Source organism: Equus przewalskii, unplaced genomic scaffold, assembly GCF_037783145.1.
Source record: "Equus przewalskii isolate Varuska unplaced genomic scaffold, EquPr2 ChrUn-13, whole genome shotgun sequence".
Classification (NCBI taxonomy): domain Eukaryota; kingdom Metazoa; phylum Chordata; class Mammalia; order Perissodactyla; family Equidae; genus Equus; species Equus przewalskii.
This window is the reverse complement of record NW_027228750.1, coordinates 5,290,006-5,314,635: the sequence shown is the minus strand read 5'-3', so window position 1 is coordinate 5,314,635 and position 24,630 is coordinate 5,290,006. Positions and strand designations below refer to the sequence as shown.

At 41.9% G+C, this 24,630-nt stretch overlaps 1 long non-coding RNA gene across 1 annotated transcript; it reads left to right on the top strand.

Annotated features, from left to right (window-relative positions):
• Nucleotides 1–787: 787 nt before the first annotated feature.
• On the top strand, nt 788–23,774 carry LOC139081654 (uncharacterized). The gene is made up of 2 exons (XR_011536823.1): nt 788–971; nt 21,776–23,774. It is a non-coding gene; the product is annotated as an uncharacterized lncRNA (long non-coding RNA).
• The last annotated feature ends 856 nt before the right edge of the window (nt 23,775–24,630 follow it).

Sequence of the window (24,630 nt, the reverse complement as noted above, 5' to 3'; positions counted from 1 at the left end):
AACTGCTTATTCTCTCAGAGTCTTCTGTGGAACTTGTATTCATTGGAGACTAAAGAAATTGTCCTTACTTCGCCAATGTCTACCTTGCTTTTTAAATGTTTATTTCATTTACTTAACAAACATTTCTCTACAGTGCCTCCTTTGTGCTAAGCCCTGTTCAAGCACTTTACATGCATTAACTCTATTAATCCTCATGATATTCACACAAGATTTTCCCAATAATTTCTTCTTTTCCCCCAAACTTAAAATAACAGTCAATTATTGATGTGGATAGGACTAACATTTCAATTCAAGTCTTTTTGTCCTTTAGGATCATCCCAAGCAGGTAGAAATGAAGAAAAACAGAGAGTTAACCTTTAAAACATGATTTTGGAATCAATATCAGTGGAGAAATGACAACAGAAAAGTGTCCCAAAAAGTAAATATTTAACTCTGATAGAGCTTGTAGTTTGAGAAATTTGTATAAAAACAGGCTAACTTCCAACCATATAAGCTAACCAGGTTGTATTTATTGTATCAAAAAATCAGAAACTTTTGTCAGAAACATATCATCAAATGCAATGCTACAGATTATATACTAGAGTTGATAGAGTCTAGTTAATACAGTTTTCACAATGCTTATCACCATGCAATAGAGTGCTATCCTACATAATAGAAGACCAAGGTCCTAGTTTGGTCTTTCAGTTCTTACGTGTCTTACGTTGTGTCATTTACAACGCCTCCCCTAATGAAAGTTGAGGATTGGCCAGACGATTGCCTAAAGTCTCTCCAGTGTGGGGCAAGATCTTCTCGCTCATTTCATGCAGCAGTTTACGCTCATCTAGCACAATAGTCCCCAAACTGTGATTCACGGCATGCTAGATTTACACAAAAATGAAGCCTTTCAAGATACAGCTGGTTCCAGAAATACTTCCTATTATGTGGACCTCCTGGAGATGCACAATGTACCACAGACTCTGAGCAGCCCTGCGGTAAATGAACTTGTTTGATTCTCTTAACCTGGTCTTAGTGCTCTGTGAACATAGCCAGAACCACAGGTTTGTCTGGTGAACTCTGGACGGTCTGCTTTGATGCATGTGGACAAGCACGTTGCAGACAAAAGAGTTAGAATTTGCATTTGGGGGCAGGCCAGCAGACTGTTCTTGGGGGGTTTCCTTGGTGGAGTTGTTCTCTTTTGGTTTTTAAGTGCAGAGGGTTGGGTTAAATCATACTTCTCAGTTCATGACCATGATGTTGTGCTTTATAACAAAAAATACGTATTTGGTCTTCAACCCCCTTCTTGGCACAGATTCCCTAAAATCTTTGGACTTTCCTAAGTGATAAGAGCGATCAAGGTATCTTTTGCTATTCATATCAAGCCCACCTGAGCCCACCTTTCAACCATACTTGAGTTTATGTGAATAAGGTGACTTTTGGGAAACTCTTAAGGACAGAGCCTGGTTGTCAGGGGAGCCAAGCATGTGATTAGAGGGTCGAAACTTTCAGCCCCACTCCCCAGCCTCCGGGGCGGGACAGGAGGTTGAGTTAATCACAGATGGCCAATGAGTTAATCAAGCACACCTGTGTAATGAAGCCTCCATAAAAACCCAAAAGGATGGGGTTCAGAGAGCTTCCAGATTAGTGAACACATGGAGGTGCTGGGAGAGAGGTGTGCCCACAGTGGGCATGGAAGCTCTGTGCCCCTTCCCACATGCATTGTCATATGTGTCTCTTCCATCTGCCCATTCCTGAGTTAAATACTTTTATAATGAGCCAATGATCTAGTAAGTAATGTAAAATGTTTTCCTGAGTTCTGTGAACTGCTCTAGCAAATTAATTGAACCTGAAGAAGGGGTTGTGGGAACTTTCGATTTTTAGCTAGTCAGAAGCACAGGTAACAACTTGGACTTTCGGTTGGTATCTGAAGTGGGGGAGTTAGTGGCAGGGCGGTCTTGTTGGACTGAGTCCTTAATCTGTAGGATTTGACACTGTCTCCAGGTAGATAGTAAATTGAGTTGTAGGACACCCAGCTTGTGTGCAGAGAATCTGAGAATTGCTTGGTGTGGGGAAAAACCCCACATATTTGGTGGTCAGAAGTGAAGTATGGAGTGTAATATGAAAATAAAGGAGACACACAGGAGTTTTTTTTAACATGGCTTATTTTCACAATGGTCAAAGCAAGACCCCCTCTCTGCTATTTTTTAATTTATCCCTGTTTTAAAATTTACGTGGGGTTTGTTTTAATCAGGTATGGTAAGATACACAGACACAGAAATGACTATCATGAAGGAAGAAGTTTTTGAACTCATAGATCCCTAGAAACAGGTGGCATGCCATGCTGTGCAGGGCCAAACGGGAAGCACTAGTGTCCATCAGGAGGCAAAGGAAGCAGGGGCATGATGTGGGCAAGAGCCTTTATTGTGATTTTCGTGGGGAGGCAAAGCAGGATAAGCAGGCTTAGGACTGGCTAGTTTGAATAATTTCAGCAAGCTCTGAGGTTTAGGAGCTGTCTCTAGTGTCTGGTACCTGGCGCTGGAGTAATGAGGTAAATAGAGAGTGATCCTGAGTGTGAGCCCTGTGACAGCCCCACAAAGGAGCTGGATGGGGTATGGGCTCTGAATTGGCCAGTTTGCATGTGAAAGTTACACTCCCTGGTGAGCTGTTTGCTGTCTCAAACATCAGAGTAAAAAGATGCTTAATACAATCCCTAATTTCCATGCTCACTCCCTTTCCCCCAATACCAACCCATCCTAAAGAATTTGATATATATCCTTAAAAATGCAAAGTCTTATAAAATATAAGGTGATTTTAATTTGCATGGATAGTATTAAAATGTTAGTATCTCATTCTGTTTCTTACTTTTTTCATTCAACACTATGTTTTAAAGATGCATCCATGTTGCATTTATAATCTTCTAGTTTTAGTGTGCAGATTTAGCTGCAGTATAATATTTCTTAAGATGCACTTGACTTATGCATCGCTTAATGGAGGATCCTTGTTACTTCCAACTCCTCACCAGGGACAATGCTTTAATGTTCCCTTACATGAGAATTTCTCTAGAGAGCAACTACTGTGTTGAAGGGCAGATGAACACTAATTTCACCAAGTACTGTGACTTTGCTCTCCAGAAAGGCTGTGCCAGTGTATACCCAAGCCAGCAGAGCCTGGGGGTCCTCAGTTCCCCACATGCACTGAATGGCTGAGTTTCTTGTCATCATAGTGCATCCATGTGGTTCCGGCTTTAAATTGTGTACCAGACATAGACAATCAAGTACAAGGTCAGCTGCCCTGCATTTGGTTCTCTTCTTAGATTGTATCAAATTGTCCTCAGTGCCAAAAGGCTAGATTGTGAAAGCACCAGACTTAACTTCCTGTGGCATTGCTACAGGTTCAAGAGGCTTAATGTGGCCTCAAGTTGGCTCTGATTTGTTGACGTAAACTCCAACTATGGCTTGAGTTTTCAGAGACCCAAATTTAGCTTCGCCCACAGTAAAGTGACAGAGTTTATTCATGAAGAAACCAAGAGAACCTATGCATGGAATCTGACTTTGGGAACCAGATTTTCTCAAGAAATCAAGGAAGAAGTGGAGTAGTTTGAAAAACATGCCTCATTCTTACTCTCAGGACATGAGCAGTGAAAGAATGAAAGCAAAAATAAAGGCCAATTAAACTATAGAAAGAGACAGATTTCCTTTGAAGGAAAGTTGAGATCTCAGAACACAGGATGGGCTGACATAGAGGATGATGGAAACGGGGAAGATTTGTTTGCATGTTACTAGATCAGTTGCACCCAGTGAAACCTAAGAGAAAAGGTGAGGAACGATCAGAGAGAAGCCTGGAAACACTTTCCCAGAAGTAGCTGGGATCTGGGAAATTCCTGAGAGGTGCCCTCTGAAACCTAATCTCACAGGTCTCTAACGAGACTATTTGGAGGAAGTGCCCTTGCAGACTGGGACCACTGGACCAAGGAGCTAGGGAAATCTGGATCAATTTAAGGATGGAACACCAGGAATTTGTGTAAAATACCAAGTTTCAGGATGATGCAGTCATTATGAAGGGAGATGAGATGGGGCTTGTGTCCTGAGGAAATACACACATCATTTTATGGAATTGTTACTTATGGGAGACTAAGGGAAGGTGCAGCACAGACAAGACCAATTACAGGAGAGTGAGACAAGCCAATAACACACGGAGACAAGGCCTGCACTGGATGCTGGCCTGAAGGGAGGCTCTCCTGGGTGAGATGATCTGAGACAGGAAGGTGAGGATGGTCATGATTTGTGTAATCAATGGCTGTTTTTGAGCACACTCAGACTTCATTAATTTCCTATCTTTCTCTCTGGGAGATCGCAAAGACAAAGTCAAGAGGAATACATTTTTTTAAAGTCTGTGACATAAAGCAAAGGAAAAGAAAGAAAGAGGAAAGCATTTAACTCCAGCAAGCAGTGCGAGCCCTAGGTGGTTAGAGAAGGAAATAAACTATTTAGGATACAGGTTAAACTCTTAGAGACTCCCTGAGCCTTCCCGAGAGGAGCAGGACAACAGCAAAGCAAATGGAAACACCACCAGCAGATATCATATCTGTATGAAAAAATATGTAGCAGAAAGAAATGCTGGAACATCCAAAAGCTGGGGAAGATGGGCCCTGATGAGCTAGGCATTAGGGAGCTTCCCCCGGCAGAGGCAGCTAAGGGCCCTGTGTGCCACAGAGCACTGTATTGTTCAAACAGTAACTCAATGGGCCAGTCTTAGGTGCTTGTGGGGCCTCAGTGGGTCCTAGGACACTATCTTCAGAAAATCAATTGCAGCTTCATTTTGTTAATCTGCTAAAGGTTGAAACAAATGTGGCGATGAGGGGAAAATCTTTCCTAGCATGGTGCCTGTCACTCAAATGTTTATTAACTCCACCACCAGCAAAGAGGGCCCAAGAGCTCCACTCAACACTCACAGGCTCACCATCACAGTGCCCAACAAGGTTGGTCCCACCAAGCCTCCATCCCTGTTTACCTTGGCCACCACAAAAAGCCAAGACCCCGGATCACTCCTAAGCCCCCAGACCCTCATCCCCTTTTCGCTGTTACATTCCCTTCTGTCACGCTGTCCATCCCAAATCGTCCCCTGTGTCCTCTGGGACTCCAGCTGCCCTCAGCCAGCAACCCTAGGTCCTCACCCTCTTTTGTAAACAGCCCCGTCACCCTCCTGCTGTGGTGGACACCTGGTTCTCCCTTGAGGATGTGGACTCCCATTGGGCCTGGAGGAGGGAGAGGAGTCCTTCCCACTCCTCATTAGCATTTCCAGGCAATTGTTCCCCACTCCCTTCCTAAAACCTCCATCTCCTTTGACTCTCATGCCAGAATATACTACCCAGTAGCTCCCCTCACACAGACCTCCAAGTCACTCCCTTCATTCCTTAAAGAGTTCAGTGCTGGGCTCACTATCTTCATCTCCATGAAGCCTCCCATCGTTATTCTCAGAAATTTCCTTCCAATACTCTAGCCTCTCAGCTCCTCGACCTCATTTTCTGCAATGACCTTCTCCTCTACCAAACCTCTGCCAATCACTCCCAAGGCTGTATTCCTTGTCATTACCAATATCCCTACTCCTCCTCCCTCAGTGCTTGCATTTGCAAACATTCTCATCCTGTGCTCACTACTTCCTGCTTCCTATCTTCAAAGATAATTCACTCTAATAACCCAATTCCACAGAGAGAGAATTGCCAATATCATGAAAGATGAAAGAGGTGACATCAGTACAGATCCTAAAGACACTTAAAAAATAATAAGGGAATATTATGAACAGCTATGTGCAAATTAATTTGACTATTTAGTTGAAATGGAAAAATTTTTTGAGAGATACAAATTATAAAAATTACACAAGAAAAATAGAATATATGAAAATATCTGTATCAAAGAAAAGTAACTCATAATTAAAATCCTTCCCATAATGAAAATTCCAGATCAAATGGCCAATTCTTTCAAACATTTAAAAAAGAAATAATACCAATCCCACATAAAATCTTTCAGGGGGAAAAAAAGGAGAAAAAATCAATTTCTATCTCATTTTATGAGGTCAACATTACCTCGATACCAAAAACAGAAAATTGAACTATAGACCAATATCTTTCATGAACATAAAGGTAAAAATTCTTAATAAAATACTAGAAAATCTAATCCAACAATAAAAAAAGGATAATATACTATGACAAAGTGGAGCTTAACCCAGGAAGGCAAAATTGATTGAACACTTAAAAATCAAAAAACGTAATTTACCATGTTAACAGAATTAAAGAGAAAACTCATATGATCATCTTAATAGATACAGAAGAAGCATTTGGCAGAATTCAACACCTATACATGAATTTTAAAAAAACTCAACAAACTAGGAATAGAAGAAAACTTCCTTAACCTGATAAAGAACATCTATGATAAACCTACCACTAACTTATATTCAATGGTGAAATACTGAATGCTTTCTCTCAAATATTGGAGCAAGATAGGGATATCCTCTCTCACCTCTTCTATTCAACGTTGTACTGGAACTCCAAACTGATAAGAATAAAGAAAAATAATTAAGAAGCATATAGATTGGAAAGGAAGAAATAAGTTACCTTTATGCACAGATGATATGATCATGTACATGGAAAATCCTAAGGAATCTACCAAAAAAAGTTTCCAAAACTAAGTGAGTTTAGCAATGTCACAGGATATGAGATAAATATTCAAAAGTCAATTATATTTCTATAAATAGCAACTAACAACTGGAAATTGGAATTTAAAAATGCCATTTACAGTAGTATCAAGAGTATAAGATGCCAATGGATAAATTTAACAAAATATGTGTAAGACCTGTACACTGAAAACTATAAAACATTGCTGGGAGAAATCAAAGATCTAAATAAATCAAGAGATGGATCAGAAGACTCAATATTGTTAAGAGCTCACATCTTCCCAAGTTGATTTATAGACTCAATGCAATATGAATTTTTTAGAATCGAGCTGAGTCTTAGAATCAACTTGTCAATTTCTACCAAAAGAGTTTAGAAATTGACAAACTGATTCTAAAATTTATATAGAAATGCAAAGGACCTGTAAGGGCTGAAGAAATTTTGAAAAAAGAGGAAAACAGTTGGAAGACATACACTATCTAATTTCAAGACTCACAGTGATCAAGACAATGTGCTATTGGCATTAGGATAAACGTACAGAATGATGGAATATAATAGAATCAGAAATATAATTTCAAGCAAGTTGGCAAGGTAATTCAATGAGGAAAAGACAATCTTTTCAACAAATGGTGCTGGAATTAATGGATATTCATATGGGAAAAGAAATGAACCTTGACTCTTACATCACATCATACAAAAAATTTAACTTGAAAAGGATCATAGACCTAAAGATAAAAAGTTAAACAGCGAAATGTCTAACGATAACCACAGGAGAAAAACCTTCTCAACCTTAAGGTAGGCAAAGATTTCTTAGATAAGACACAAAAAGCACTAACCATAAAAGATAAGAATTTATAAATTGGACTTGATCAAATTTAAAACTTCTGCTCCTCAAAAGACTCCCTTAAGAAAATAAAAACAACTGTCTTGAGTGGGAAGGTTCCAAAGGTAAGTTTACTAAGGCTATGACTCAGGAAGCTTTCCCATCCAATGGAAGAAGTTTCTATATGGTAGTTTCCTGGTTTGTTTTTCCCTGACTTTTTTCAATTTGGATTTTCTGAAGATTGGTCACTATCTCTCTGCAAAGGTACAGGGGCATCCAGTAATCTGATGCCTGTCCACTCCCGAAATCGGATTTTACACAGCTAGATAATGAAGCCAAGTGAGGATGCCCCCTGAACTCACTTTCCTTGTCTCAGAAATCAGAGGAACAGAGCCCTTGATCTAAGTATGGGTCTGTGGGTATGTGTGTTCACTTTTGTGGGGGTTTTTCTTATTTTATAAAATCAATGTATGTTCACTACCTAATAATCAGAAAATGCAAATTAATTATCCAGAGCTTATTAGTTGCAAGTGGCAGAAACTCAGTTCAAATAGCTTAATCAAAAGATCGTTAGGCCACCTAACCAGCTCATCCTGAAGCATGATAGCTTTAAGAACAGCTGGATCCAAGGCTCAAGTGACATGTCCAGGTTCCATCACTCTCCACTGTCAGCTCTACATCCCTCATTTTGTGGGTGAGCTACATTGTTACCTACTTTCCACTGCTTTCTCCAGGCACCCAGGGAGGACAGCCACCCAGGAGTCACACCTTTCCGTTTAGCAACACAAGAGTGAAAAGACAAGCACCTTTCCCAAAGTTTGCATATCAGGCCAAGAAAAATGAATGACTGATTCTGCCTGAGTCAAGTCCCTTCAACCCTCTCTGCTGCCAGGGGTATGAAAAAATACCAATTACCTTTGTAATCTCCCTCACGATAATTGAACAGAATATGTATGCATTTGCCTCTCCCTCTTAGAGAGTACTGCATCGCGCTGTCACAGCCTAAACTAGTCTTCATATGGTCATTTGTTCTTCCACGCATTTGTTCAACAAGCATCCTGCACTGTGCCATGCCCTGGGCTGGGTGCCCAGGATACAAGATTAGATACAGCTCCTGCCATAAGCTGCCATCTACAGTTTAAGGCACTGTCACCATTAGGGGCACGTCTGTGGGACCACCAGGAGCACCAGTGTGGAGACGAGTCCTAGAGAAAAAATATTCACTTGCACAAATTCCTCCAAGAACTTCAAAATACACTCACATTTCTCTTGGCTCACAATTCTAGGGGTGCCCCCAGATTCCCTGGAGCCCCAACTGACTGGTCTCTCTGCCTCCACACAGTTGTGTGAACTGGGATATTTAGCTGCTTACTCTAAGGTGTTATTACTCTGGCTCCCTAAGTTACACTCAATATCATTTGAAAGGCTAATTCCAGCAAAAGCTGCTTGTTAGCTCATACGGACATGAGGGAAGGGATGGTCACTGCAGTCAGAGCAGGAGCTGGGGACACTCCACTCATCCTGGATGTTTTCTATTGTATGTTTATAAACTTGTCTTTTCCATCTTGCATTTTGTCCGGGAATAGCAAGGAAATCCCCTAGTTCTTCAGTTAGTAAATACTTTTAACCTCCATGGGTATTAAGATATCAGAAAGCTGTATTTGAAATGCAGTTCTGAGCTGGAATGTATTCATCCCAGCATGCTGTGCAATTTTGCTTGTATGTCTTTTGTTGTGTGGATGATGTGTATGGATAACAATGAAGATGCAATCTGGGCGCCAGCTACTTTGTGCATATAACTCAGCCTTTCCCTCTCTTTTACATTAAGCATGGAATCTTAAAGCTAGTCTGGAGCCAACATTTTCTGCATTTTTCCAAAGGAGATATGATCTTCAATCCAGGCGCACAGAAGACACAAACATACAAATAGAAATACCTTCACATTTATATACAATTTATCTAAAAGACAAATTGAGGGTCATTTTTTACTTTAGCAAAAAGAATACCCATTGCAGAATTCCTTAAAATGACATTAAGGATTGCATTAATTTTATACTGAAAATTAAATTGAAATAACAAAAATTCAATTTACATGCAATGTCTGAGGAATACATCTTTGAGTAAACACAGACACACTGGTAAAGGTTTGACAATTACGTAAATTTTCTTCTAGGAACAGTCCATTCAGAGGGCCACCTGAGCCCAGTCTCCTTTCCAGTTCTGTGATGAGCCCATACGTTCGCTGATTAGGTCTTGGATCCAAATTAACATTTGGTTGGTGGCAGTTGTAGGAGAAAACGTAGCACAGCAGATTGGAAATTTACAAACCTCCTGGAAAAGCTATTTGCTAAGCTTGTGTCAAATCTGCCCGAGAAGGCTGTGGCAGCTGCAAAATCGAGGCACCCGGAGTGCAGATGGCGCTCCTGTCACAGGGCCAAGGGTTGGCTGGCTCCCTCACATCGCAGAGCCCTTCGGCCAACGGAGCTGGACCCTTCTCGTAGGGCACCTGCACCCCACTCCAGCCACCACCACTGCCACGCAGGGCTGCAGCCTTGACACAGGCAGGTGGCAGAGAAGGGTAGGGGCTTGTTCTGCCCGCGCGTTTACACAGCACACTGTGGCACCGGCTTGGAAGGAGTGCGTTCTCCCGGCAGCAGCTAGAATACTCAGAAAACTAGTTACTACCCAAAATAGATACTTCCTTCCAGCAACGCAAATCCTTCCCCATCCCACTCAAAAGGTATCAACTGTCTAATTTGGCATCTCTGGCCCCTGCTAATCTGGGTCCGTCTGCCTCCGTAAGCCTGCACAGAACTTCGTCTTCCAACAGGCCTTTCTGATGCTTCACCGAGCTCAGGTTATTCCCCTGGGCTGTGGCTTGTCAGTACTTACAGGCTCTTGATTTATTCTCTCAGTCATTGAGCCACTTACTCATTCCGTAAATATTTATCAAGCATGTACTACGTGCCAAGGGCTGGAGATGCAATTGTAAGAAAGCCCTATATTGGTAAATAAGAAAAACAAGGCTCCAAGTTTAAGACTTTCCACTTAGCCAGGATGATCAGTAAACAGTCACGTAAGGGATAAAATGGAGAAGTCAAGATGTCACCAAGGCACACAGGAAGATTCCTAAGCCGACTTGTGAGTCAGAGTCTGCATGGTAGCACTGAGGTCTAAGCTGGAACCTAAAAGATGAGCAGGCGGTAGGCAGGTCCAGGGTAGAGTAGGGAAGGTCGGGGCAGTAGGGAGTGTCCCACGCAGAGAGCCTGAGGGGCTCCAGAGACCACAGCCTAGAGAAACAAGTGCCAGAGACGAGGTGGGGCTACAATCATTTGCGCCTCTTTTTTTTTTTTGCCAATCTTTTTTTTTTTTTTCTGCTTTATTTCCCCAAATCCCCCCCGGTACATAGTTGTATATCTTAGTTGCAGGTCCTTCTAGTTGTGGCATGTGGGATGCTGCCTCAACGTGGCCTGATGAGCAGTGCCATGTCCATGCCCAGGATCTGAATCAGCAAAACCCTGGGCCTCGGAAGCAGAGAGCACAAACTTAACCACTTGGCCATGGGGCCAGCCCCTATGCCTCTTTTTGCTTTGTATGTGCTGTTAAGTTTTTATATGTCTTCTATCTCATATATTATTGTTTTATCCTCTGTTAAATAGCAAACACAGAGCTCAGTGAGCACAGGCAGTGCAATGCTCCGAAAAGTGTCATCGAATGGATTACAACCATTTGCAAATGTGTTAAGGCAGAGAGATCTTTCTGTCGCTTCCGTGTGCTGTCTGTCAGGCTTCCTGTCAGTGAAAGACTCAGCCTGGGCACCCGGCTGCAGAAGGGATTGCTTAGAGCTTAGAGAATGATGTCAAATGATGCCCACATTCTTTTTTCTGGAACAACTACATTTGATGAAATAAATAACACCCCATCTCCCTGACTTTTTGAGAGGTGACAATAATTCACATTCCAGTGCGATAGAGAAGGGAGGGTTGGGAAGGGAGCATACCTGCAGACATTTTGTAATTCATCATTGATGGACGTTTCTCAGATCACAGTTTTCTGGGCCCCTGGGCAGGATTCCACACCCTTAACCATTCCATCCTTCTCACAGCACACTTCCCTCTTGGCTTCTGAAACACAACACTCCTCTGCTCTCCTCTTGCTATTCCTTCTTGATCTTCGTAGGTTCCTCTTCTCCCACTCAGCCTTTAGATGCTGGGAGGACTCAAGACTCATTCCCAGGCCCCATTCTTGTCTCACTCAATTCTCTCTTCCTTGGAAATTTCTTTGACCCTGTCTCTAGAGTGATCAACACTTGATTGATTACTACCAAATGTGTGGCTCCAGCTGAAACGGGCTCTGGCAATTGTCATTTTTAGGCTGCTTAGTGTCCAAACCTCTTTCCTGCTCATGGAGAGTCCCCTTCTTATAAGTCTTGGTTGGAAGAAGAGCTCCACTCCGCCAGAGAAGCTGGAGGTGTAGGGTCATAACAGCTTCCCCAGCTTCCTGAGCAGCCAGGGCACAGGCAGGTGACCCAGGATCAACCACTCAGAGCTGCATTCAGGGATTCAGTCGAACTCTTCCCAGGTGACAAAAATGAAATGACAGCTGTGGCAGCAGCCTCCAGGGACCAGGGCTGGGGTACCAGCGATGCAAGATGCCACCCGCTGTGCTCACCAGCAGCTGCAGCAGCAGTAGCGGTGTCCTCCCCTCACCTGACTGCAGCTGAGATGTTGGCTCAGGGTCTGGGCTCGTAGCCTCTTTTGATTCTTTCTACCCAATTTATAAGCCTGGCTCTGCAGGCCTCCCGGTGATTCTATGTGCTACCCAATATCTGTTCAGTAATCCCTTTTCTGCTTAAATAAGCCAGAAGTCGTTTCTGTTCTGATGGTGGTGTGTCCACCACTGGCCCTACTCAGAGGAGCCTTTCCACCCAGCTCTGTTCTGTTCCACCTTGGTCAGGGGCCAAGGCTTTCTAGTTACCATAAATCAGTGGTTTCCGAGATGTGGTCCCCTGACACCTCAAGGTTGCTGAGATGCTTTCAGGAGGTCCGCAAGGTCAAAATTATTTTCATAAATTTACTGAGACATTATTTGCGTTTTTTGCAGTGTTGACGTTTTCCCCAATGATACAAAAGCAACAGTGAGTGAAAGGGCTGGTGCCTAAGCCTGCACTGAGGCAGTGGCACCAAATTAACAGAGCACTATGTTCTTCACCACCACGTCCTCGTGGAAAAAACAGAGCCAGGTTCATTTAAGAATATGCTTTTTGAAAGAGTAAGAATTATTAAAATTTTATTAAATCTTGACACAAACACACATTTTTTAAAAATTCTATGTGTCGAAATTGGAAGTACCCAAAAAGCACTTCTGCTGCATCCTCAAGTGTGGTGACTGCTTCCAGGCAAAGCTCTCGTGTGGTTATTTGAGTTGCAAGCTAAACTAGACACACTTTTCATGGAACACCATTTTTACTTGAAGTAATGACTTATTGACAAGCCATAGATATTCAGAATTGCATATTTGGAAGACAAAATTTTGGAAATGAACAAGTGAGCCTGTCCTTTCAATGAAAACAGTGTTTGTAGCCAATGACAAAATTTGAGCTTTCAAGCGAAAATTAGAGTTTTGGAAAACTTGTATCCTCAACCTTAAGTTTGATAGTTTCCTAATGCTTAAGACCTTTCTAAGAAATTGGTGGTAATATTAACAAATGTGATTTTTTGATATTATAAAATGAAATGTGCCAACACTTGGAAAATCTCCCCAATTGAGTGAACCAATATTTTCCAAATGACCAATGCATGATGTTATAAAATCATGCATGAGTAAAAGAGCTATTCAAAGCGCAAGATTGATCAATAGATTTGAATGTAATTGAGTATGAAAAGTTCATTGATATAGATTCAGATTCCACATTGCAAGTAATTTTATAAATTACCCCCTAGCAAATTTTATTATTGTATCAAAGAAGAATACCCACAACTGTCTCCTCTTTTTTCCTGAGCAAAGGTGATTTTCTTCACATTCTTCAACCAAAACAATATATCACAATAGATTGGTCAGAAGCAGATATCCAATAGTCTTCTATCAAGCTAGAAGTGAAAGACATTTGCAAAAATGTGAAATAATGCTGCCCTTCTCAATAACTTTTTGTTTAGGAAATAAGAGTTTTTTAATAAAAAAATATTATTTATGTTAACATGTAGTGGATTTACTATTGTTATTTTTAATTAATAAGTAATTTTTTTTAATTTCTCAGTTTTAATTCCTAATTCAGTAAATATCTATAGATTAGGGTTGCCAGATTTAGTAAAAAAGAAAAAAATTACAAATATTGCAAGGGACATACTTATATTAAAAAATCACTTATCAGGTCTGGCCTGTGGCCGAGTGGTTAACTTTGCGCGCTCCGCTGCAGGCAGCCCAGTGTTTCACTGGTTCGAATCCTGGTCGCGGACATGGCACTGCTCATCAAACCACACTGAGGCAGTGTCCCACATGCCACAACTAGAAGGACCCACAACGAAAAATACACAACTATGTATCTGGAGGCTTTGGGGAGAAAAAGGAAAAAAATTAAATCTTTAAAAAAAAAGTCATTTATCTAAAATTCGAGTTTAATAGGCATTCTATATTTTGTCTGGCAACCCTACTATAGATATAATTAATAAAAAAACACTCTTTGGGATTCTCCATACTTTTTAAGAGTGAAAAGGGTCTGGAGAGCAAAAAGTTTCAGGGTGCTGCCCTACGTTCTGTCCCAGTCCCCAGACTTGTGTTCACAGGGTTAACGAGCATCCATTTCTGGGGCTCATGAATGGTCCCCCACATCAGTGGAGGGTCCACACTCTAGACAGGTCTATGTTCTCACTCCCTGGTCCCTGCATGATGCGAGAAGAGCTTTCTCCCTCTAACAAAAGACACTTAGTCCTTCCACTCCCTCCTCTCCCATCCAAGTTGACTTTTCATCTTCTGCTCACCCTTCCTCCAACCCTGCTCTTAACTAGTCTTTGAGACCACAAAACCTCACTCTGCAAGCACTCACCAGACATTTTCGCCTGGCCCTTAGCCCTGCTGCATCTTTGAGTCTTTGCTCATACTTGAGGTGGGCTGGAAGAAGAGGAACCACCCCCTGGGGAGCCCAAAACAGAGGAGTTGGGAAATGCACAGAAAATAGATTATTTCATATAATTCTTAGCTACACCAGCAATTCAGAATCCTGCCTGTTCAGATGGTTTATAGGCTCTCCTCTGATCCTCTGACCCATATATCCAACTGCCTATTTCACACACAGCTCTTTCCACCTGGAACATTCCCTTCATTCAAAGCTTGACTATCTCCTGCTTTTAACACAAGCCCCACTGAGCTTAAATGCTGCTTTCTCTAAGAGGCTTTCTTTTATGTTCCCAGCTAAATTAGGTCACCTTCCCCCATGGTACCCTGTTCTTTCCCTTCATAGCACTTATCATAATTTTAATTTTATGTTTATCTGTGTTTGCTTATTTATCATTTGTCTCTCTCAGTAGACTGTGGCCACCAGGAGGGCAGGGACCATGACTGTCCTGCTCAGTATTATATACCCAACAATTAAGTGCTCAATGTTAATTTATTAAATAAATTAATGAGGATAGGACTACACCTATTACACTTTTTTGACTTTTTCTTTTTTAATGTAATCATGTAAAGCTATAAATTTCCCTCTGAGTACTCCTTTAGCCATATCCCAAAATTTTTGATATGTTGCATTTTCATTATCGTTTCACTTTAAGTATTTTCTAACTGCACTCTTGATTTCTTCAGTGATACATAGATTATTTAGAAGTATGTTGTTTAATTTCAAGTATCTTGAATTTTTCTAGTTATCGTATTATTACTGATTTCTGATAGAAATACATTATGGTCAGAGAACATCCTCTATATGATTTCAATCCTTTGACATTTATTGAGACTTGTTTTATTGCCTAGTATATGATCTATCTTGGTGAACACACCACACACATTTGAAAAAAGGTGCGTTCTGCAATTTTTTTTTTTTTTAAGATTTTATTTTTTTCCTTTTTCTCCCCAAAGCCCCCCAGTACATAGTTGCATATTCTTTGTTGTGGGCCCTTCTAGTTGCGGCATGTGGGACGCTGCCTCAGCGTGGTTTGATGAGCAGTGCCATGTCCGCACCCAGGATTCGAACCAACGAAACACTGGGCCACCTGCTGCGGAGCGCGTGAACTTAACCACTCGGCCACGGGGCCAGCCCTGCGTTCTGCAATTTTAAGGTGTAGTGTTCTATAATACCAATTAGGTCAAGATGGTTGATAGTATTGTTCTGATAATTTATATCTTTACTAATTTTTTTTGTCTAGAGGTTCTATCAATTGTTGAGAGACAGATTTATTCTTCACATATTTTGAAGCTTTGTTATCAGGCACATAAACATTTACAATTGTTATGTTCTCCTGGTGTGTTGATCTTATTATTATGAAATGTCCCGCCTTTATCTCTGGTAATACTTTTTGTCTTGAAGTCTGTTTTATATGATATGTCCTTCTCTCTTAAACTGAGGTAAAATAGCACTATTTAAACTCTAGCATTTTGACATTTCTCCCTCACATTTTTATCTCTCTCTTATTCTCCAATCTCAGTGTTGAGCTGAAATAAATTAGAAAAGTAGCATTATAAAGAATAAAAAATTATTTCTTCTAACACAGAAAGGAGAGGTGTAACCAAGAGGCTGACCCCTCCCCTACTTTCATCCCTGATGCAGCAATGCAGCCTCTCCCTGCTCCCCACACTTGCTCTGAAAGTTTCTCCCTTGAATCACAAAAATCAGCTGTACCCATTTCGAAGAGTTTTGTGCCTTTGACTTTATTAAACTTAAGGCTTTCAATAATGCATGAAAAGAAAATCATTTCACGGCTAATAAAGCGGGTTTGGCAGACAAACTCTTTTGACTAGAGCATCTAACTGTGAGTACAATCGATGCAACTTTAACAAGAGTTTCAGTCTAATATAGATTCAGGGGAGAATTTCGTGGCACTCTGAGAAAATCAAGTGCAAGGTTAAGTGTGATTTTTCTTCATTTGAACTTTTCAGGGCATCTTCTATTTCTGTTATGGGAAATAATAGCTGGTGATATAGATCCATAGACTGTAACACAGAGCATTCACAGGGTTTCCCCTAAACATTCATGTTAATAAAAAGTTTTGGGATTTTATTTTTTCAGTAAATTGCTATGGTCCAATTGCTGGAGGAATCTATTGCTAGCCTTAGATTGTTTTCAGTCTTCTTGGAAGTCTCCAATGCCCATACTGGATGTATAAGTTCGTTAAAAATAAATTGAAAGCAATTTCACATGGAATGGGCTTTAAACACCACATCCTATTATAGTAGGAAGCTCCATGGATGTGTGTGGCTGGCAGCTACCTAGGCGATGGGATTTAAGAGGGCCACAAAACTCCTATCACAGAAGCAGATTTTCCACCGTCAGTGACTCCTTTGAGTGAGACATTTTCCTAGGAAGGCTCATCTTACAGCTCACCTGCCACCTCTGCACAGGTAACATTAGGATTTACTAACACACTAGAACATATTTGTTCATCTGATCAGTTGGCGGTTCTCTAGGCTTCAGTCCTCATCACATTGCAAAGAATTGTTGCTTGCAAAGCCCTCTTTTCTGAGCTTTGCTTTTCTCTCTAGGTAGCTCTAGCGCTTCCATTATCACCCCAAAACAGAGATGCCAATTATACATCTCTAGCCCTGACCTATTTTTTTTCATGTTGTGGGCACACCACTTCACCCTTTGTGCCCTCCCCCGACCCCCCCTTTCCCCTGGTAACCACCGATCAGTTCTCTTTGTCCATATGTTAACTTCCACCTATGAGTGGAGTCATACAGAGTTCGTCTTTCTCTGTCTGGCTTATTTCGCTTAACATAATACCCTCAAGGTCCATCCATGTTGTTGTGAATGTGACAATTTTGCCCTTTTTTATGGCTGAGTAGTATTCCATTGTGTGTATATACCATATCTTCTTTATCCACTCATCGGTTGCTGGGCACTTAGGTTGGTTCCACGTCTTGGCTATTGTAAATAATGCTGCGATGAACATAGGGGTGAATGGGACTCTTGGGATTGCTGATTTCAGGTTCTTAGGATAGATACCCACTAGTGGGATGGCTGGGTCATAAGGTATTTCTATTTTTAACTTTTTGAGAAATCTCCATACTGTTTTCCATAGTGGCTGCACCTAGCCCTGACCTATTTTTAGAACACTACATTTCCCATCTCTGGCTTCCAGATGGTCATTCCCACTAGGCTACGATTATCTGAAACCCAACTTCCCAAATCAAAATTTATTATTACACTTTCATACAACAAGCCGTAATTTATCCAATGGGTTATCCTCCAGTCACCTTAGGACTCCTCTCTCCCTTCTTTTTTCTCTTCTTCCTGAAGAAGTCACAAAGCTCCTTTCTTTCCTTTCCAGGTCTAGTGGCCTCAAAAAAATAAGACAGACAGTCTAGGGGATAAGGAGTCAATAGGTGTGAGGCAGTTCAGTTCAGATCAACATTTACTGAACACCCTCTCGGAGCCAGACACCACGCCAAGCATGAAGACCCAAAGGGCTTATGGCATGATGGGAAAGAAGGATAAGTAAATCAACAAATACGTCTGAGGTGCTACTGTGAGGCTGTCTTAGTCAGCTCAGATTGCTATAACAAAAGACCATAGACTGGGTGGCTTAAACAACAAACATTTTATTTCTCACAGTTCTGGAGGCTGGAAGTCTGAGAACAAAGTACGAGCATGGTCGGGTTCTGGTGAGTGCTCTCTTCCAGGTTGCAGACTGCCAACTTCTTCTTGTGTCCTCACACGGTGGAAAGAGAGAGTTCTGGTCCTTTCATTGCCTTATAAGAGTACCTGTCCCATTCATGAGGGCTTCACCCTCATTACCTTATTACTTCCCAATGCCCCACTTCTTAATACCATCACATTGGGGATTAGATTTCAACTTATGAATTTTAGGAGGACACAAATATTCAGTCCATAATGAGGGCTCAGCAACAAAGGCCAGGAGAGAGGGCCACTGGTTTGCAGAGAAAGCAACTTCAAGGAGGTGATGCCTCAGTTAAAGGCTGAAGGCAGGGTAGGAATTAGCCTGTTAAAAGAAGGCAATGAGGCATCCTGGGCAGAAGGAACAATATGAGCAATGGCATGACGGCAAAACTACGGCAACTTTGTATTTCTGGATCTTAAAGATCAAGTTAAGGAGCGGACAATGAGGTGGAGATGGCAGGAGATGAATCTTATGAGTCAGTCAGCAGCCAAATTATGAAAGACCTATTAATACATCTTTGCACTTTTCTTATAAAAACCAGAGTTTTAAGCAGAGAAGTTACAAAGTCAGATTGGCATTTTGGATAGACACCTCTGAAAGCAGTTTGCAAGATGGATCTAGGGGGGCACAAGACTGGAGGCACAAAACCAGTTGTGACAGATTGAATTATTGGTCCCAATTCTTCACTTCACTTTAATAGCATTACATCCATGTCTTTTCCACAGTGTTGTGGTGGGTGCAGTACATTTTTTGACCTTGGACTTGATTGGCCCAAGGAGATGTTAGTAAACACAGCACAAGTAGAGACTGGAAATGTGCTTGCATTGTTGAGCTATTCCACTTGTGCTCCTGCCTTCCACCATGAAAAGAGCCTGCCTCTGCATTCCTCTGTGGCCAATAGTACCAGAAGGATGACAGATAATTGAAACAGACCTAAACCCAACCTGAAGCTGAGGCAAGTCCAGCCAAGTCTATCCTAGATCATTGACCCACAGCCAACTTACAGGAACTTGAGCGAGAAACAAATGCTTGTTGTTGTAAGCCACTGAGGTTTTGGGTGGTTTGCTACAAGAATTATTGCTTCAATAGGTAATTGATAAACCAGTTAAGAAGCTATTGAAATAATTCAATGAGAAGATAATGAAAGCTTGAAATAGGATAGTGGTAGTGGACAAGAAAGAGGTGAATTTATGAATTCCCTAGGAGGCAGAATCTAAGCAATGGGGTAATTTACTGGATGTGAGGAATAAAAGAGAAGTTGAAAAAGCCTTATGGGATTCTAGCTTAGACAACTGCGCAGATGGAAAGAAATGTCATCAACTTAGTTGGGGTGTGTGAGAGAAGAAGCATGTTTAGCTGAGAAGATGATGACTTTAGTTTAAATATGGAGAACTTGAGCAGCCTGTGGGGTGTCCAGGTGGAGATGACCAGGAGGCAGCTAGACAAGAAGGAGAGGGAAGTAGTGTAATGATCCTGGTTTTGTTGTTTTGTTTTGTTTTTGCTGCCCAGCATCTGAACCCACTTTCTATATTGGAAGATCTCCCATCATATGAGTTTGATGGGAGGCAACACTCCATTGAGCCTTCAAAAGTCCAAGAGACCAGATACTTATTCTCCTTGACATCTGAGGTCATGGGTCACATGACCCAAGCGCAACCAATCAGTTAATTCTACTCAATACTTTGTTTCATTGCTGAAACAAAAAGCAAGGACAGTTGAAAATTCATTCAGACAGTTCCAATAGTAACATCCAGTATCCTATGTTGGTCCAAGCAGGATGTCTGTGTCCTGCAGTGGTGTTCATGGTACCCCTCATTCCACCCTACCCCAGCTCCTGCTCATTCTCTAAACCTGGTTCTCCAGCCCTCCTGCAAACTCTGTGAACTACCCAATATCCTTTCTAAATCAATTCCTTTTCTGATTTAGTCAACCAGAGTTGACTTCTGGTTCATAGTCAAGAACTCCGACTAGTAAAGAAATCAACAACAGGAGAGAGATGCAAGGAAACTGGAGAGTTCACTGGAGGATTGGTTCTCTGGCAAGTCAGAGGAGAGAGCAGCGAAATCCAGTTAATGTCCAGGGAAGGGAATCTGGCAGCCCCAGCCCTCGGTGGTAAATTGTTAAAATAAAGTTGTCACCTAGAATGATGAACATCTTAGAGCAAAACTTTGATGACCATACTGCTACTTGCTTAGAACAAAATGAAGAGCATGAGTCATGAGGACTGTTGTACATGGCTTTTCCCAAGAGCACCGCACAGTTTAAAAAAAGAAAATGATAAGCCTAAATCTCCAAACTTTCAACCCGAAGCACATTTCTGATAATCTGCTAGAACAATATCTTATCATTTGCAGTCTTTTAAGGCTAAAATAGCTGAAAATCAAGCACAGAGTTGCATTGTCAAATTTAAACATCTATTGAATTGGCAGACTCCCTAGGTATGTTATGTGAAGGTTAGGGCATTTTTCAGGAAAGACTAGGACTCCCAAAGTTGTAATTTGGGGGATATTTGGGAAGATCAGGAGGACTCAGAACAGCGAACATTGAACCTGCACTAGGTGTCCCTTGCCAGCTCAAACACATTCCCTCCCTTGTCTGATCCTAGTTTGAAGATGCTGTAACTCCCTTTACACGTTTCCCTGCAGAAGGAAGCAATTCTACTCATGTCTCCTTCCCTCATTCCATTATTCATTGCTGTTAGGTCTGCAACTAGAGTCAGACCTCAGCCCAACCTGGGAGCAGTGGGTCGAGGGGTGGGACATAATTACTTACAAAGTTAAATCCTCATCAAATGAATTTCAGAGAAGCAGACTCTGAGATGGAGATTAGCATGCCGAACCTTAGTTAGAAAGTTCTCTTGGGACCACGCCTGTGGAATAAAAGGGACAGAAGCAGAATTACACAGAGGGAAAATTTGAGCTGCACACACTGCCAGCAAAGGTTTCAGCCAGCCCTACTGTGAGCTCGGGAGCTGGGATGGCCATTCAGAGTTTTTCAAGTTGGGTCCAAAGGTCCAAGCCTTTATAACCCAACTTTGACCAGCCACTGGATGTGGCTGCTCCAGGAAGGGGACGTGACCTTGGGCAATGCAGTTTTCTTCATCTGAGGCAGCCCTGAGTGGGCTACCAGCCGAGTGCCAGTGCCTGTCAGCAATGCTGCCAGCAGCTGAGGGAGTAAGTCATTCCCGAGAGGGGGGCTGGGTGGCACATCTCAGTGTTTGCCACTAGTGCATAATTTTACATCATTATTTAATCAGGAGTACGTTCACCAGAAATCAAGTCAGTGTGCTAGCTCCAGCCATGGTGAGTGGTCCTAATTTTCAGGTCGGTTATTGGTTTGAAACCTGGACTCAACAGTGACTCGTGCAAAATGAAATTCTATAGAGATAATGGAGGAAAGAAGCCAAAAACCTAGGGATATAGAAGTGCTGTAGAGGATTTGTCATGTAGGATCTGCCCATACATCTGTTCATTCTATCCTCAGGAGGGCCCAGAAGACCAAAATGCATTGGCGAGGAGAGCACCAGCATCTTGAAAAGCAATTTCGTGACTGATTTCCATAAACCAATGATGCAATTGGATGCAGCTGAAATGGGATCCTTGATTTTAATGGAAAAGGAAAGATACCAGAATGGAAGAAGCTGATTTCAGGCACTCAACTGCCAAAGGCAAGATAATCATGGGAGTTATGATAGACTACAGAGTTAGAGTGCTGATCAAAGTGGTCTGACCTGATTTGGTGGGGACTAATTGATTATGGAGTCTGGGGTAGAGGCAAAAGTTGTCCGCCAACATTGACTCTCTTTGTTCCCTCTGATAAAGACTACATCCCCAGCCTCCTTTCAGCTATATGTGGTTATATGAATGACTTTGGGCCAGTGATACGTGAGAAGAAGGGAGGTAGACCATTTCCACGGCATGTCTTTAAAGGGAGGACGCATGTTCACTCCCTTCTTCCTGCTGCACGGAATATGGACATGGGAGACAGTCAGCATCAGGGAGGGCCACACTGAGGCATGGTAGAGCAACAAGATAGAATAAGTCTGGGTCCCCGGACAACCACTTAAAGCAGAGCTGCCATACCAGCCCTAGACTGCCTACCTTCGAACAATGACATGAGAGACAGGTCACTTCTATCTAAGTCATTGTTATTCGGGGTCTCTCTTAGACCCAGAAAAATCTACATCCTATGTCATCTAGAAGTTGGCACCTAAAAGTTTGGCACTGACTTGGCAGATGGCAGGAGAGAATCAGAATCAGGAAAACTGGTGACACTTATTATGCCATCACAAAACATTTGGTCGAATTGTGACCTACAATAGATTGGGAGGTATGAAACATGCCTGTGGTTCTGCAGGAAATGGTTGAGAAAACAATCAGAATATTGGCATATTGGGGGTACTCTTTGCCCCTTTTAGAATAATCTAAGGGAAACCTAGTCGGTCTGCAATGATGGATGGGAGAACAGCTCTGCTGAAGAAGTTACTTTCTCCGCTTGCAGCCTGCAATCTAAGATGCCTGAGAATCCAAGAGTGTGGGGCTTTTGTGGGTGAAAAAGCTAAGCCACTGATTCTAGTCACAGAACTGAAGCATTTATAAATTAGGAGATAGACTTGTAGCTGGAAAAGTCTGTGGCATGGCCCTAACCCTTCTCAAGTACCTCCCTTTAAGATCTCCAAGACAAGAGAGTGCTCCCAGTGGCCCAGATGGATTAAGGTCGCTGATTTCCCTGACAAGCCAGCTGTTTCACCTGGCCTCAAGATGATTGCCATTAAATTGGGTGTGGGATGAGGAATGAATTGAGCACAAAGGTCAGTAAGCCAATGGCCAGAGTCTTCAGGCTTAAAAATCTATGTCTAGACAAAATAGTTGGCCGTTGGTACTTGCACCTGAAACCAACCAGAAGCAAATAGACAGAAGGCCAAAGACAACACAAGCCTGGCCTGAAAAATCCTGTGACTAGTCAACCTTAAAGTCTGTGACTATTCAACCTCTAAAGCAGAGGTCAATACACCTTTTATGTAAAGAGCCAGCTGGTAAACATTTTAGGCTTTGTGGTCTCTGTGGCCTTGAACCCACTTCCTGTGTTTGCAGAATCTGCCACCGTCTGAATTGTGGTGAGAGGAAAGGCTCCTCCTCCCACGGAGACCAGATACTTGCTCTCCCCTCACTCTGGCAGCCAGACATGAGCAGGTGACCTCAATGTGGCCCAATTCTTGGGCAAGTGACACAAAGAAGCAAGGCCATTAGAATTCCCTCAGGCAGCTCAGTGGTGTTGCCCATGTCCAGTGGCAGCGGTACCAGCCACCTGAGAGAACAGTGGCTCCTAACCAGATCGCCCCTGTGGTGTGACCCTGGTGGGGGTTCTGGCTTCTGCTTCCCCACCCTCCTGCTCATTTTCTAAGCTAGTCTTTTCAGCTTTCTGGTCATTTCTTGAGAAACTCAATATCTCTCCAATAAATTCCTTTTCCTGCGTAAGTGAAGCAGTCTTTTTGTTGTTGTTATTTGAAGCTGAGAAGCATGACCGTTATAGTTAAAGGAACCAATTTTGTAGTCATCAGCATAAAAGCAGTAGTGAAATATACAAGATGGTTTGAAATTGCCCAGGGAGAGCGTGGAGAAAGAGAAGTGAGCTGGAGACGGAGCCCATGGGAACAGAAACTCTTAAGGGAGGGAAAGAAAGAGATCTATGAAAGAGAAATGATAGAGAACGGAACAAGTGGAAAATTAAGAGAGTGTGTGCAAAGATATGGAGTTCCAAGTTCAGTGTTTGGAGCTGAAGTTGTTCTATGTGTAAATAAGGCACAAAGGGAGTCAGTGACATTCACAGAGGCCACCAGGGGCTGTAAGCCAGTAAGGGTCATTGACATGGACGTGGAGGTCACAGAAGATGGAAACATGGATAAATTTTCACTGGGCAAGCATTTTTCAGAGCAAATTCCTTTAATTCAATTTACTTTCTTAATGCATTTTCCCTATCGTGCAGTTAAACAGTTTCCAATTTTTTCTATTTTTCATTTCTATAGTCTTGAAATTATTTCATTGGCAACAATTCTTTTCCACTTAAACTTTACATCATAAAGTTAATTCGTCATCAGCTTCTGATCCATATGTTCTCCCAATGAGAGCATCTGCAATTGTGAATTTTCTTTTGTGACCATTTTTTTCTATTCAGATTTTGTAAATTTGGTCAAGTAGATTTATTCCTCTGTTAATTTTCAGTCAGTGACAAATTTTATCAAGTGTATTTTCAACCACTGTTAGTTTCACTTAGTAATATTTAGAGTGAATTGGATATACCCTGAGACTTGTATTTATTTCTTGGCTAATCCATGAGAA